Source organism: Staurois parvus, unplaced genomic scaffold, assembly GCF_062004578.1.
Source record: "Staurois parvus isolate SC_StPar_1 unplaced genomic scaffold, SC_StPar_1.0 ptg000693l, whole genome shotgun sequence".
In the NCBI taxonomy this organism is placed as follows: Eukaryota; Metazoa; Chordata; class Amphibia; order Anura; family Ranidae; genus Staurois; species Staurois parvus.
In genome coordinates, this window is record NW_028318489.1 from 656,630 (window position 1) to 673,351 (window position 16,722).

The 16,722-nt window shown below is 40.9% G+C and overlaps 1 protein-coding gene across 2 annotated transcripts in view; it reads left to right on the forward strand.

The window, feature by feature from the left end:
• LOC149446260 (NADP-dependent malic enzyme-like) overlaps window positions 1-16,722 on the forward strand; it is a 279,632-nt gene that overhangs the window by 64,410 nt on the left and 198,500 nt on the right. The gene's annotated exons all lie outside the window — the stretch shown is intronic.

Genomic DNA, 16,722 nt, shown 5'->3' on the forward strand with positions numbered 1-16,722 from the left:
TGATGATGTCCCTAGACTCCCTTCCTACCACCACCTTTATTGTATTCCTTACCCTGATTATGTCCCTGGACTCTCTTATTGCCACCGTTATTGTATTCCTTACCCTGATGATGTCCCTGGGCTCCTTTCCTATCCCCATGTATATTATCCCTTACCATGATAATGCCCCAGATTTATTCCTTTCACCCCTTCATCCAACCTATAGCAATTACTCTGTCTTCTCCCTTCTCTACCACTTTATCAAATAAAAGAAGCCGTTCACCTGCTGTCACCTCTAAAATTCTGCAAACTTACATAACTTTCTATTTTTCTAAGAAGTAGTAAGGCACAATCTGGCATCTGGACTAGCATCCAGCAGAGTTCTCAAATTGCATCAAAATACCCCAGAAGTGTGTGTTTGGCGTCTTTGTATAGCAATTTGAAATGTAATTCTCCATTATTCATAGCAGCCACTTCCAGCCCCCATCCTATTTAGTCTGACATTACTTCACACACATGCCTGTGTATTTTATCTTGATAGAAACCGTCTTGGTTTTGTGCAAATACTCCTAGTAAAGGTGACTGTGGTGGATTTTATGACGGACTGTGCTGCCATAATAATTGCAAATCTTGAATCGTGTTCCAAAGCAGATTATATATTTACATCGCCAAGAACAGTTGCAAATGTAGAATAGCGGCACAAAACAGATTATGTTTAAATTGACAATGTTTGCAGGCCATGAAGACTCCCGTGTGGGTGTTATGATTAGACATGTTCAACATTCAGTGTGTATTTACAGCAGGTATGAACCATGATAATAGCTGCCAAGCGATGTGACTGTGAAAATGAAAGCCATAGGAGTTTAATGGTTGTTTATAAATGCACTTTTCTGCGGCCAGAACCAACTCTTGAGGAGTCTATTCCACATTTTCACAGCTCTTACTGTGAAGAAATCTTTTTGTGTTTAAAAATTAAATTTATTTTTCTCCATACGTAAAGAGCGCCCCCTTGTCCTCTGTAATGACCTCAGGGTGAATAGCTCTACACCGACTTCACTATATGAACCACTGATGTATTATACATGTTCATCATATCCCCTCTTAATCTCCTCTTCTCAAGAGAGAATACATTTAGTTCCTCTAATCTTTCCTCGTAGCTGAGCTCCTCCATGCCTCTTATCAGTTTGGTTGCCCTTCTCTGTACTTTCTCCAGTTCCCCAATGTTCTTTTTGTGAATTGGTGCCCAAAATTGACCTGCATATTCCAGATGAGGTCTTACTAATGATTTGTACCGGGGTAATATATCTCTCTCTGGAGTCTATACCTCTTTTAGTATAAGAGGATTTTGCTCACTTTAGAAACCGCAGCTTGGCATTGCATGCCATTATTAAGCTTGTGATCTACCAGAACTCCCAGATCCTTCTCCACCATTGATTCCCCCAGTTGTACTCCTCCTAGTATGTATGATGCATGCATATTCTTAGCATTGCTGTGTCACTCATTTCACAGAGCCTGCCTTCTACTCTACAGAGGTGTTGAGAGGAGGAGTTTCAGGAGGCAGAGTCAGTACAGGAAACACAGCTTGCAGGCAGCAAGGTACCATGGGGTATGCAGTCTTTTAGAAACGGAACCAAAAGAAGCTGCAAACATGCAGATAATCCTGGAATTTGTGGAAAAAGATGGCCAGTTGAGAAGCAAAACTCACAATATGATATATCTCTTCTGCAATAAAATAAACCTACCTGCCTGCTCGCAGTCTTTGTGCATGTGCAGCACAGTTTATATTCCAGTACGAGTGAACTCCTGTGTATGTGCCGATGCCCGGCACCCAGAAGAAGCCAGGGAGAAGATGCCAGGTCAGGTGAGGGACCTCACGGGCGCTGGACTGTTGGACAGTAAAATTCCCAGCTTAACTTTCCAACCAGCCTGGAAACAAACCGAATTAACCTGTCTAACAGTATGTGTTAAAAACTGGGGTTCAGTTAGCACACATTTTCAAATACATGCGTAAGCTGCATAGCCTATTCACGGCACCCTGATATTCTGCAGTTCCTAACTCAACAAATTTTGAGACCCCCCCCCCCCCAATAGTAGAGGCACATGTATTTAACCTCCTTGGCGGTATTCCCGAGTGTAGCTCGGGGTAACATTTCAGTACCAAGAGCGGTAACCCCGAGCTACACTCGGGAATACCATGCGGCACTGCTCCGGCATTTGTTCTTCACTTACCTTACCCTGCGCTCCCACGATGTGTCCCCTGCAGCGTCCCCGGCCATCTCCTCCGGCCGATGCCGGCATCTGGCTTCTGTGTCCTGTCCCTGTGACGTCTGGACGTACGGGCGCCGCCGCCGGGGAAATTTAAAAATTTTAAAAAATGTCTTTTTTTTTTTATTACATTTTACATAGTAAAACATTGCTGTCTCAACAAATTTCACATACATTTTGTCCCGAGTGCTTTGTCCTGCGCCCTGCCTGCATTTTGTCTGTTCTTTCTGCCTGGAAACTGAGAAACGTCCATGGCATCCAAAAAGCGTCCCTTTAGGTCAAAAGCGGTTTAGACCAGCTAGAGAACAGCGATAGTAAATTAGAACCACTTGCAGAATTGAGTGATAATGATTTGTGGGGGAAATTCGTCATCAGACACTGAAAACGATTTTGCGACTGAGCTCAGCAATGTGCGAACTTGGCGCTATATTTCAAATTTCAGTGTTTTTGGTTTGATTATATTATTGAATTAAATTTTTTATTATTTTTATATTTTTATGATTATTTATTAAATTATAATTTATGATTTTGTGTTTCAAATTTTATCATACCCGGGATGTTTACTAGACTCTTGTTCGGACAGATTTCAGTGAGTTATTCCTAAAAATTACAGGCCTACAATTAAAAAAATACATATTTCCATGCAAAAAAATGGTACCGCTTTCAGCACCAAAAATCTGAAATAATCATACCGCCAGGGAGGTTAATGGATAGACTGAGGGCAGGTGAGCCTGAGGGGAGCCCACCCCTCTTTAACCGCTTCCACGTCACTCTGTAGCAGAACTACTGCTACAGGGCGGCGTGTGTGTGTGTGTGTGTGTGTGTGTGTGTGTGTGTGTGTGTGTGTGATTTTGCAGTTCCAGGTAGGGTGTGCACGCCCTACCCATGCCGCCATTCGCGTCCTCTGCTGTCAATCACCGGGTCCCCGCCAGCACCCAGCGATCTTCGAGTATTACTGGCAGGGGAGAGACCTGTTTGTAAGCAATACAGATCTCTCCCCTGTCAGCTCCTACACACTGCTTTGTATGGCTCTGCATATCACAGCCATACAAAGCAGTGTGCTTACAGTGAAGCACACATAGTGAAACAGCACACAGTTAACCCTTTGATCACACCACATGTTAAACCCTTCCTGCCCAGTGCCATTAGTACAGTGTCAGTGCTTTTCATTCACACTGATCACTGTATTGGTGTCACTGGGGATATCAATGACACCAATTCAGTTCCTCCCAGTGTCAGAATGCTCGCTGCAGTCCCACTATAAGTCGCCGATCTACGCCATGACTAGTAAAACAAACAAAAAATTCCTCGGGGGCTCGCAGGAGGGCGCATTCTGGGAGGACGTCATATGACGCGCTCCCAGAACTGGACAAATGCGCTGTAGCCATCATTCAGCTATAGCACGGTTGGCAAGAGGTTTTTTTTTTTCTAAATTGTTGGTCTTTTTTTTTGTTTATAGCACAAAAAAATAAAACCGCAGGTGATCAAATACCACCAAAAGAAACCTCTATTTGTGGAAAAATGGGACGTAAATTTAATATGGGTGCAGAGTTGCATGACCACGCAATTGTCAGTTAAGGTAATGCAGCGCCGTATCGCAAAAAATGACCTGGTCAGGAAGGGGGGTAAATCCTCTGGATGGCAAGTTGTTAAAGGTACAGGAGAGTACTGGACACCCAGCATATAGCACAATGGCAGCCAAGGCGTCCAGGGCACCCCCTCACGAACAAGTCAACCGTACAAGAAATGGCCGCTGCCCCAGTCTATAACTGGCCTTCACAGCAAGGAGCACATGGAAGGGCAACGCATGTCAAACAATAAAAGAGAAAAATTCCCAGCTCAACCTTAGTAACGTGCTCCTTGCTGTGAAGGCCATTTATAGACTGGGGCAGTGGCCGTTTCTTGTGCTGGACTGTTGGAGCAGAGGTAAATATTTTAGACTTCAGCTTTAAACCCAAGAGTAAGGCAGCATACTGTATTTGTCAAATATATAATTTTTTATTACAAGAAATAAACATGAGGGTTACCATAATTGACCAGAACTTAAAAAGTAAAGCTTTGCAATCTAGCAGTCTAAGCCCTTTCATTTAGAAATGTTAACGTGGTGGTAAACCGCCCAATAAAAAAAAAAGAAATTAAATAAAAAATTGGGTCCGCAGGTCTAAGCCATAATGTGCTAGCATGCACCGCCTACTAGCACATTATGACACACTTACCTGCACGTGGAGCCCTCTAGTGCAGCGCTGTCATGGATCCCTTGGAGCTCCCATGTTCACCCAGTCTTCCTTCCAGGTTCGCGGGCTCCAGCTGTTTGATTGGCCAGGGTCACGATGATGTTACTTCAGCACTTGCACACCGGAGCGCCGGCTGCGGCCAGGCGCTCTGCATTCTACTGCATGCTGTGTGCCTTGAATGCAGAGCGTTACTGTGCATGTGTGTAAATAGACGTACACAGTGGGGCTCAGGAGCGTGCAGGCATGAGTGCCTCCACAGCAAGTAGCTTAATATGGGGGCACTCAGCAGGGGAGAGTAGCCAAGTGGGGGACCCGAGAGGAGGAGGATCAGGGCTGTTCTGTGCAAAACCATTGCAAAGAACAGGTAAGTGTAATATGTTTGTTATTTAAATATCACTTTAGAGTGGTAGCAAACTCCCTTCTTTCCACTTGTACCTACAGGTAAGCTTACAGTCAGGCTTACCTGTAGGTACAATGAGTATCTTCTAAACATGCACCGCTTGAGTGCTGGTTAGGAGAGAGGGCTGGCAGAGCTGACACAGACTCTCGGCTGCACACTGAGAGGTGGAGTCAGCTGTCAAGCTGCTGGGTGCATCTCTACAATATTGTCAGGATCCTTCCAATCCAGAGCCTGGAGCAGCTCTGCACCATCAGCTGATAACTTATAGCGGGCTATTGCCTACTAACTCTGGGTCACAGGAAAACAAACGTAAGTGCACTTTATGACCCACAAGGGAAGTATGGCCATAACAACATTGGCCATACTTCTGTTTTAAGTGTGGAAAAAAGTACTTTACAAGACTCTGATTTCTGCTGTGAAATTTCTCCTAATTCTCTAAAATTTAGTAGAAAATGTATTTTATTTAGGCAAGACTTTTCAACTCTTAAACACATTCTCATCTGAAATCGTTCCATTAAATTCACATTTTTATATCTGCAGGGTACAGGGGCTTTTTTTCCCATAATTTGTAATTAGGGATACCCACTCACTAAAGGTCAAAAACATTAGCTGGTAATAATCGGATCTTCTGTAACAGTATTTTAATTGCATCTGTAGGAATGAAATGATTACTTACCTTCTCCAAAGAGCGTTGTTTGCACAAAATACACTATAAAAAGCACATGGCCAGTGGAGTGTATAATGGAGCATACGATGGCTGTTCCGGGGCTCTTAAAAGAGAGCAGAGACATGATGTTTACAATCTGAATCAAATAAGAAGTCTAAAAATATTCAGAACTATGTAAAGGGAACCTGTAGCATGAATAAAATTGACAAACAATAAGTGATGTTTTAACCCCTGCCTCCCACCTTCCAGCAGCCATTTAGGGAGGCAGTAATGCTGGGAGGGGCACTATTCCTCCTACTAAAACCAATCATGAGGCATTGTTTACTTCCACTGATGCTGGAACATGTTCTACTCCTACTGGCCACAGTCTGGCCCCCTAAAGTTTTGAGGACCGTAAACTGGCCCTTTGTTTGAAAAGTTTGGAGACCCCCGATCTAGTGCAGCAGATGCTTGACAAAACACCCATAGCTCATGTTGGAAGCCTGAAAACATGACGTTCCCCATATCCACCTGTAATGGATGTTCTACAAAAGGTCTCAAACTGCGGCCCTGGGGGGCGAATATGGTCCTTTGCTTGCCTTTGTCTGGCTCTTGGGGCACAATTCCTTCCACTGACACCAATGATGGGGCACTATTCCTTCCACGGGCAACAATGATAAGACACTATTGCTCTCACTGACATCAACAATGGGGCACTATTCCTCCCACTGACGCCAACGATGTGGCACTAATAATTCCCCTAATACCAAACATGGGACATTGCATATTCCCATTGATGCCAGGACATTTTCTACTCCCAATGGCCACTGTCTGGCCCCCCTGAAATCTGAAGCACAATAAATTGGCCCTTTGTTTAGAAAGTTTGGAGACCCCTGCTCTACACCTTTTTGGGCCCTTTCTTCTCACTGTAGTATCACTTTACTGAAGAGGTACCTCCACTGGTGGAATGATGTGACCCTCTTAGGCTAGGTTTTTACTTGCGTCAGACCTTGCCGCCTGCTTCAGCCGCCAGCCTTTCATGGAGTTTGACAGATTGCTGACAGCGAGGTTGGATGGTGCACCTGTACGGTCCACCCAAACATAAATGGCAGATCCTCATGCACCAGGGCTAAACACCTAATGTATATGGGGCCTTAGTCTGGTGGTTTCCTTCCACTTTGATAGGCTTGCAATAGTCAGTAATAATGAGCGGATAAGCCTCCTCTCAAGACCATGGATTTGGTCTGTGGTAGAGAGAAAGGTCATCCCGTGATCGCTCTGCACATACCGCACACATCATAGGATGACCAGCTTTTCTTGTAAAACATCTGAACCTTAACAAGTAAGTACTATTGCATATATGCAGACTTGCAAAACCCTTGTACCTCCTTATTTTTGCTGAACCTACAGTTTAAAAATGCGGAGTGTTTCAAGAGTTTCTTTTGGAAGTATCTTTAAATTCAAATACTAAAATGATATTTCATATAAACTTTAATTTCATAATTTTAAAGTGAATTTCAACATTTTTAAATCTACAATTTTCATTAAAATAATCCTTGATTCTGTCTTGATTTTTTTTTTTTTTGGGCACTTCTTGCACATGCAATGAGTTATTTGTTACCACAGCTGTGTTAAATAAAGCCATCCACTTTATTTTCTGTAAACTTCATGTACTGGGGAGTTTTTGTCTGGCTGACTGCATGTGTCAAAGCCTTGCTCCTCTTTTGTAAGAGGTACAACGTAAAACACAAGAACATTTCTCAAGTTCCATTTAGATTGGCGCACAAAAGCCTATTTCTCTTTAGAGTTTGAATGTTCTCCCTGTGCCTGCGGAGTTTCCTCCAGGTACTCCGGTTTCCTCCCATACTCCAAAGGCATGCTGGTAGGTTAATTGGCTCCTGTCTAAATTGGCCCTAGTATGTGTATGTATGAATGTGAGTTAGGGACCTTAGACTGTACACCGCTTGAGGGTTAGGGACTGATGTGAATGTACAATATACTGTATATGTAAAGCACTGTGTAAACTGATAGCGCTATGTAAGTACCGGTAATATATAAATACATCATCCAGCTGCCAATCTCTTTTCTTAATACACTTGGAGAACGGAACTCTCAGTAAAGCCAAATGGTAGTGGTTTATGTACAGTAGGCTCTCTATCACCCTCTAATGTTCACTATGGGAAAAAACTATTTGGTGACAACTTTGTTTTTCAACTTTTGTAGCCAAATTGGGATAACACCTATTTTATATTTGCTACATGCGCTCCTTCGTATAGCAAAACTTAAAGGATAAGTTCACCTTTTTGCACAACAATAATAAATGCACATTTTTTGCAGGTAAAAAAAAAAATGCATTTTATTATTTTTTTTTTCTGGAGCCTGTAAAGCATTAGTTGTGATTGGGACATTTACACTATCGAATTTCAAATATCAGTTAAAGCGTAACTGAAGTGTGTGTCTATATTTAATATAGAATACTAGTGGGTAAGACTTTTTTGCTCGCAGAATAATTTTATTTTGTTTTCTCTTTTTGCACTGTCTGTGGGCCATGTGTTGTACAGCTTGCACCCTCAGCAGGCCCGGATCTAGGGGTATGCTGAGGTGGGATATGCCCCCGGGACTCTTAGGTGTGTATCCACTGATCCATGAGGCACTCTGTTGGGGACAATTAATGTAAAGGGGCACACTCGAGTGGACAGTTGATATAAGAAGGTATTCTGACAATTGATGCAAGGGAGCAGGTTGATGGAGACACCTGATGTACAGAGGGACTCTGATGGGGACCCCTGATGTAAGGTGGAACTCTGAGAGGGACACTCTATATAAAGAGGCGCAGGTTCTGTTTAAGTATCCTGAGCTTAATGCGGAGCTCCAGTCAAAACCTAAAAAAAATAAGTCCGCAGCTACAAAAACTGTAGCTGCTGACTTTAAAAAAAAAAAAAAAAAAACAGCCACTCTTCTGTCCCTCGATTCAGCAGTGTCCTTAGCACAGCCAGTTTCACCGGCCGTCCTGTCTCCCCGGCGCCAGCATCTTCATTGTGGGCACCCGGCTGTGAGAGCTTGCAGCTCCACAGCCGGGTGCACACTGCGCATGCATGAGTAGCGCTCCACCTTGTGAATGGTTCTGTAGTCTTCTCAGAAATATCGAGAGGGAGAGAGGACAAATTCTGCTTCGAATTGACTAGGTGATCACAACAGAACTAGGACTGGGTACCCCGCCACTCCCCAAAGGTGTCAACTCTTAACTGGGAGCAGGGGATGAGGCCTTAATGCGAAACCTCCCCTTTTGGGTGGAGCTCTGCTTTATTGACAGCCTAATACATACTTACAGTTCTCGTTCACTCCTGCACCATCTCTGCACTACCTGTCAGACGATATTTCCGGGGTTTGACTTGTGATATAGAAGTACGCTGAATGAACAGGGAATACAGATTCCCAGCATCTGTCACATTATTATGCCCTCTGACTTGTTATAATGCACCCCAGATCAGATAGTCTAGATCTGGTCCTTACCCTCAGAACCCTCAGAATCTTTAAAATGCCAAAAACAGACCCAATTCCAGAGAAAGTGTAACTCTAGCGCACATGCACAGGAAAATTACACCATAAATGGCCACCCAGTGGCCCAACTAAAAAGATGGAAAAATGCTCCAAGCAACTCTACAAAAGCTTTTTTTTTTTCCCCTGCTCCTAGACACTAAGGGGTTTATTTACTAAAGCTGGAGAGTCCAAAATCAGACTCCCTTCTGCATAGAAACCAATCAGCTTCCAGGTTTCATTGCCAAAGCTTCATTGAACAAGCTGAGGTTAGAAGCTGATTGGTTTCTATGCAGAAGGGAGTCTGATTTTGGACTCTCCAGCTTTAGTAAATAAACCCCTAAAGCTCACAAAACTATTAAACACTATTTTAGCTTCCAGGAGCAGAAAAAAATGCTAATAACAGCTTCTAGGAGCTTAAAAACCACTAGTATGGATGGAGCCTTATATAAACCATGTAGCATTGCAAAGCAGATGGATTACAAAACCAAGGAAATCCTAAAATTGGAGAAGAAAAGCAGAATTTTATAGTGGATGGTCAACATTCACTATATTATTCTGCTCTTCTCCCCCTTTTATGTTTTTCTTGGTTTTGTAATTCATCTGCTTTGTAATGCTACATGGTTTATATTATGTGTGGGGGAAGATGATGTTTGCAAGGATGGCTGAGCTGCTTTTTCTGTATATGTATGCTTTTAGGAGATGTTACCCCAAGACATTTACAATAAAATCTTCTTTTTTTTTTTTATGATAGTGTGAGCTTTTCCTAAGGTGAGGTTTTCAGCACCGTTTAAAGTCCCATTCTTCTTACTTTTTCTTCCTTCTTCTTTTTCTTCCTTTCTTCTTTTTCTTCCTTCTTTCTTCTTTTCTTCCTTCTTTTTCTTCCTTTCTTCTTTTTCTTCCTTCTTTTTCTTCCTTCTTTCTTCTTTTTCTTCCTTCTTTATGTTTTTTTGTGATGAGGAGCTGAGTTACTCCACTGGACCCACTGTTAAATTTTTCACATATACCCCCAGTGAGTTTGCCCATGTCATTCAAGTGGGACATGGATCAGTGCTGGGTCACAGGACAGTAGGTCTGCAGAGGACCGCACCGAATTACAGGAAGAGCTGCTTTTTTAACCCCTGCATAGGGATTTTTTTATTTTTTTTTCAAATCAAGCTGGAGCTGGGCTTTTACTTTTACCAAGAAAGTGTTTTCTGGGGGCTCAAAAAACTCACACTGGTTTTCAGAAGAATATTCCACATCCCTTCTTTGCCTGTGCTCAAGGTCATTGTAACGTTTTATACAACACATATTTAACGTTTATACAACACATTGAAAAATATGTTGACCGACTTCCTTTCCATAACATCACATTTTTTCCGACTTTTCTGTCCTAAATGGAAGGGGTCATTGTCCAGCCTGCCAGGTCGTCCCCTTCACTACATTGTTTTCATGGAACCATGCTCCGTTCTGGACAAATAGAACATTAATGGCTTCCATGCTGACATTCATTTGAAACTTGTTGTGGAAGAAATGTTAAGTGCTCTTTATTTGTAAGAGAATACCTTCCTGCTCCGATGAGTCAGGAGACAGATATCCAGTTGTCTGACATGTTTTGGTCAGGAAAAGGGTAACACCTGTTTATGGTAAAAGATCATGCTTGTCTCTCGTACGTACATTTAATATCCAGCTGTGTAACGAGTGAAATACTGCCCCATTTAATTTTTAAAAAATTAGGTCTTCTCTATACAGTAAATAGGGTTTTAGCTGTTTGTTTTTGTAGTGATTTGTTACAGGTCCCCCTGTCTCAGCCTTGTTAACATCTAACATTAACGCCCAACTCCAGCCAAAACCTTTGATTAGTTATGAACAGAGCCTTAAAGAGTTAGAAGCTCTACCAATTTGTTTGTTGCTTTATGTGTCCCCAATGTTTTTCCAATACATCCCAAACTGATTTTTCAAGTCCCATACTTCTCTTTTAAAATCTAACACTCCACTAACTTATGTGGATGCAGTATCAATCTGATCCTGCACCTGTCCCCCACTGGCACAAAGACCAAGAACTTTGGTTGGCTCTGAAGAAGAGGCTAAGCCCTTGAAATGCATTTAGCCTGTTGGAAGTCCAGGGTTCCAATTGCAGATTTATATGCAGTGTGGATTGGACACCACTGTTCTGTGTGATGCGCCTTTTGATCTTTTATGTCAGTTGTGAGTATGATACCTACTTTTTATCCTTTCCAATAAATATTTTTTATGATAATGCACTAGGCCGGTGTACCCTCTGTTTGTTTTCTTTGTATCAATCTGATGCTGCACCTGTCCCCTGCCGGCACAAAAACCAAGAACTGAGCGATCACGTATTGACACCGGAAAGGTTTCTTTCTGGCAACTCGACAATGCAGCTCATTTGCATGCAGTATTGTGTTCCTTGAAACAACCTCATCATCTTTTTCCAGAGCAGCCTGTATTTCTATGAGGATACCTTTTAGGTTTTTCTTTGTATCTCGAACAATTCTTCTGTCAGTTGTGGCTGCAATTTTTCTTCGTCTACCTGACCTTGAGTTGGTATCAAGAGATCCCCAAACCTTACACTTCTTAATAAGTGATTGAACAGTACTGTCTGGAATATTTAAGGCTTTGGATTTTTTTTATATCCTTTTCCATCTTTTTAAATTTCCAGTACCTTGTTACGCAGGTCTTTTGACAGTTCTTTTCTGCTCCCCATGACTCGGTATCCAGTCTGGTCAGTGCATTCATGTGAGAGCTAACAAACTCACTGACTATTTATTCAGACACAAATTTGCAATTAAAAAGCAACAGGTGTGGGAAATGAACCTTTAATTGACATTTGAACCTGTGTGTGGCACCTTGTGCGTCTGTACCAAGGCCAAACATTCCAGGGTATGTAAACTATTGATCCGGGCCATTTGGTTGATTTCTGTTATCTTTATGACTTTAAAAAGGAGCCATACAACTTTGTGATAATGGCGTAATATGATCACTATCCTTAAATAAGACAGTTTGGCACAATCAGTTCCACAATTTCATGATTTCTGCAAGGATATACAAATTTTTTAACAAAACTGTATTAAAACATCCCCCACCCCCAGTCTTCTCATAACCTGTCGGTGATCCAGTGAGATATCCCTGCTTCGAGCAACCAGTGATTGTATTCTGGTAATGCCCACATATGCTACTGAGCTTGATTGAAAGCACTGAAATCCAATGAATAAAAGGGGTGGATCAGGAACAGAAAGGCAGGGAAGGAAAGTGCTAGCTGATACTGGGCATCCTACAACAAGGAATCGAGATGGGCTGTACCTTCTTGTTGCAACTTCTAATGCACACTGTGAGAAGCTCGAATGTGCAGTATAATCATGGGTTGCTAGATATGTCTGTTGACCTCGCATTTTATGCATATGCCTAGGAGAAGTGGCAAACCAAGAAGGAGTAAGGGGATGAGCATTCTGGACAATCCTAGTCCTAAATAATAAACATTTTGGGGCATTTACAGAAAACAATGGCTAGAAATTAAAAGGAAAAATAATTTTAAATTAATATTTCCCAATGGTATATTATAGTGTTGTTACCAGTTACGTCATTTTTGCAATGAAAGTGCAGTTTTCCCAAGAGTTCTGGAAACACAATCTTGCTTGTGGACATTTAACGTGTAAGCAGTGGCAGATCACAAGGTGAATGCACATTCCTCGAGGGTATTAAAATGATGTAAGTGATTGTGTATTATCTTATAGGATTTATTGCTGCTCAGCGTGAGGTCTCGAAGGGTAAAAAGATGGGGAGAAGTGCTGGAGACTTTCCATGTGCTGTGTTCCTATAGGTCCAGCAAACTCTCATATAAATTCCATTCCATCAACATGCTGGTCTCCAAGGAAATTTGACCCATAACATGGATTTTAATTCTGCTCTGACAAGATGTTTATTATGTTTTTCTTCTAGCTAGACTGTTCTGGAGTAGATCCAACATGCTGATAGGAATCCGCCAGCTGATGCATCTTGCTTTTTTTCTTTTGTTCATCAAAGAAAACAAGATGTGGGATATCTTCCCTGACTTCATGTATCAGTACACATTTCAAGATAAAGACAAACCGAATCCTCCGTCAAGTTCTGCTAGACAGTCATCTAACCAGAAGTTTTGTGCAATGTATTGCATATTTTTGTGAGCGTATGTTTTGACTTATTATTATAAGGTTTATCATCTTAAGTTGATGTAAAGCCTAATTGACATTTAGTTTGCTAAAGCATTTTGTGTAACAAACAATTAAAATTTTTTTTTTTTTCTTTAAATCACTTTTTTTGTTTGTATTCTTGGTTACATCTCCGTGATGCAACCACTTCATGCCTCGTAGATTCATGCTGCATGGCATTGGTGGGTGACCTAATGGTGACAACAGTGGACCATGCTTGCCTAGTGTGTGATACTTGAAGGCCTTTTGAAGTCTCCAATGGTTGCTTGTGTGACAAGGTAGACAATACAGGAGCGCAATTGAGAAACAGGGCAGATGATATGGGTAGGTGTGGCTCAGAGTAATTACACAGAGTCCAGTTGCAGGAACAATAACTTTTTTATTTAAGGAAAGGCTCAACTCAACAGACAGCCCAGCAGAAGAGCACCACACCAGGAAAACACTCATAGGGTTTTTTTATTTACTAAAACAGAAGAGTACAAAATCTGGAGCAACTCTGCATAGAAACCATTCAGCTTCCGGATTTTGTCAAAGATTAGCTGAAGTTAGAAGCTGATTGGCTACCATGCACAGCTTCAGCAGATTCTGAGAGCTCCAGATTTAGTAAATCTCCCCCATAGCGTCTTGTGACTTGAGAAAACAGCAGGTTCAGATGCGCCAACGGCGTCTGTCTCTGTAGGCGCAATACGGCCTGCCCAGTCTGGTCCCAATGAGGAGGCTTCTGAAGTAGAATGGTGTGTCCCTAGCCTGTTCCTGCTCATCAGGAACCTCTCCCTGCCGTTATCACGTACCTAATAGAAAAAATTCTCTATGAAAGATAGTTTAGTGGTTGATCTTTCAGTACCTGCACTCACACCATTTTATGTTCACAGATTACTAGAAATCAAATTGTCCTTTTAATCCCTGATCATTATGTATTTTATATTGCAGGTGACTCTATCACGATCTTGACTCACCTTGTCAATTGATTGTTTACATCTCACTATTCTATTTTTACATTGAGCAGGCTAAGTGTGTGTATGTAACCATTAAGTCCACCATTAAACATCCATTAAGTGTAAAATTACATGTCTGGTGCTATTAGTGTAAGCTGTTAAGAAAGAGCTATTAAAAGAAACAAAAAAAACACACACACACAAAATAAATATTATTATTATTATTATTATTAGTATTTATATATATATATTTTTTTTTGCATTTATTGAACCTATATAACAAAAAGAGAGCAAATTTTGAGAAAGGTATTGTTGGGGGTTGCATACACTCAAGAACTCTGGGACATGAGCAGGAGAATTCAAGAACTCTGGGACATGAGCAAGAGAATTCAAGAACTCTGGGACATGAGCAAGAGAATTCAAGAACTCTGGGACATGAGCAGGAGAATTCAAGAACTCTGGGACATGAGCAAGAGAATTCAAGAACTCGGGGACATAGCAGGAGAATTCAAAACTAACCTTAGAAAATATTTTTGAGGCTCAATACACACTAGCCCTTTTTTTAAGCTCCTAGAAGTTATTAGCATTTTGTTTTCTGCTCATAGAAGCTAAAAAATGTTATCCTATGTGCCCATATATACTACTTTTGGCTATTAGCATTTATTTGAGCTTCTCGGAACAGAAAAAAATAATTTTTGTAGAGTTTTTTTTTTTTTTTTTTTTTTGGAGTGTTTTTCCAGCAGAAAAAAAACACCAAGTGCTCCTAAACTAGCTTCTAAAATGCTTTTATTTTCCTCTACATGTACTGTAAAAACAGAATTAAATGCTAACGCTCCAAAACTCTGCTAAAAGCTACTAAGACTCTATTAAAACACTACTACTAGCATTTTTTTTATCTAACATTTTTCCAGCATTTTTTGAGATTAAAGGATAAGTTCACCTTTAACAAAAAATGATAAAAGCACAATTTTTTGCAGGTAAAAAAAATGTGAATTTATAATTTTTTGTTTCTGGAGGCTCTAAAGCAGTAGTCTCCAAACTGCGGCCCTGGGGCCGGATGTGGCCCTTTGCTTGCCTTTATCTGACCCTTTGAGAAATTATTCCTGCCACTGACACCGAAAACAGGGCATAATTCAGGCCACTGACACCAACAATGAGGCATAATACCAAAGATCGGGCATTGTTCTCTCACTGAGCACAGTCCAGCCCCCCTAAAGTCTAAAGGGCAGTAAATTGGCCCTTTCTTTAGAAAGTTTGGAGACCCCTGCTCTTAAAGCATTGCACCATGCAGGTATCCTGCAGATGTACAGGAAGGCAGATACTTACTGACAGGAAGACTGAATAAATAGCGCCTTGGTAGTTCATTGGGAAATGCAAGCTGTCAGCCACAAAGGTTGTCGGAACTTATAGAATTCCCATTTACAGAATACTGTGAATGGGTGACGCTCCTGGGCAGGTGGAGCCCTGCATGACTGCATTTTTTAAAAATTGTGTCAGCTAGCAGGGGGGAGAAGATCCCCTGATAGCTGTCACAACAGGGATCGGGGCGGGGGGCAGTCTATTCATTTTATGTTACATGTTACAAAAATGTGAACTTATCCTTTAAAAAAAAAAAAAAAAATCCTTCGTGTGCCTGAATAAAAGCAGTGATGCTTGGAACAGACTTCCAGCAGAGAGACTGAGCTTGTCGACAGTAAGTGCTCTAAATTTAAGCATACTTGGGATAAACACAGATCTATTTTCAGACAAAAATGTTTAAAAAAAAAAAAAAAGGAAAAAAATGGGGCAGACTGGATGAAAGACCACTTGGTGTTTTTCTGCCGTCTTTCTTCTATGTTTCTATTATTACATACCTATAGAAAGATTTCTCCATGAAAGATCGTTTAGTGGTTGATCTTTCAGTACCTGCACTCACACCATTTTATGTTCGCAGATTACTAGAAATCAAATTGTCCTTTTAATCCCTGATCATTATGTATTTTATATTGCAGTGACTCTATCACGATCTTGACTCACCTTTTCAATTGATTAATTTAATGTTTACTATTATATTTTAACATTGAGCAGTCTAAATGTGTGTATAACCATTGAGTCCATCTTTAAGTCCACCGTTAAACATCCATTAAGTGTAAAATTACATGTCTGGCGTTATAAGTGCAAGCCATTAACAAAGAGCTATTAAAAGTTAAAAAAAAAAAAAAACTACACACAAAATAAATATTATTATTATTACTTATTAAATATATAATTATTATTATCAATAATAATATTTATTTTGTGTGGGTTTTTTTTTTAACTTTTAATAGCTCTATGTTAACAGCTTACACTAATTGCACCAGACATGTAATTTTACACTTAATGGATGGGGTATTACATGCCTTTTTAAAGCTGTTACTGATTAGAAAATTGGCCTAGCTGGAAAAAACTAAGAGCCGTGCATGTGACTGCAAATAGGGGCCTTCCTTTTTTTATGTGCATTAATGTAAGTAAATAGTACCCAACCTTGAATGATAATTGTATAACCCATGAAATAGATGTT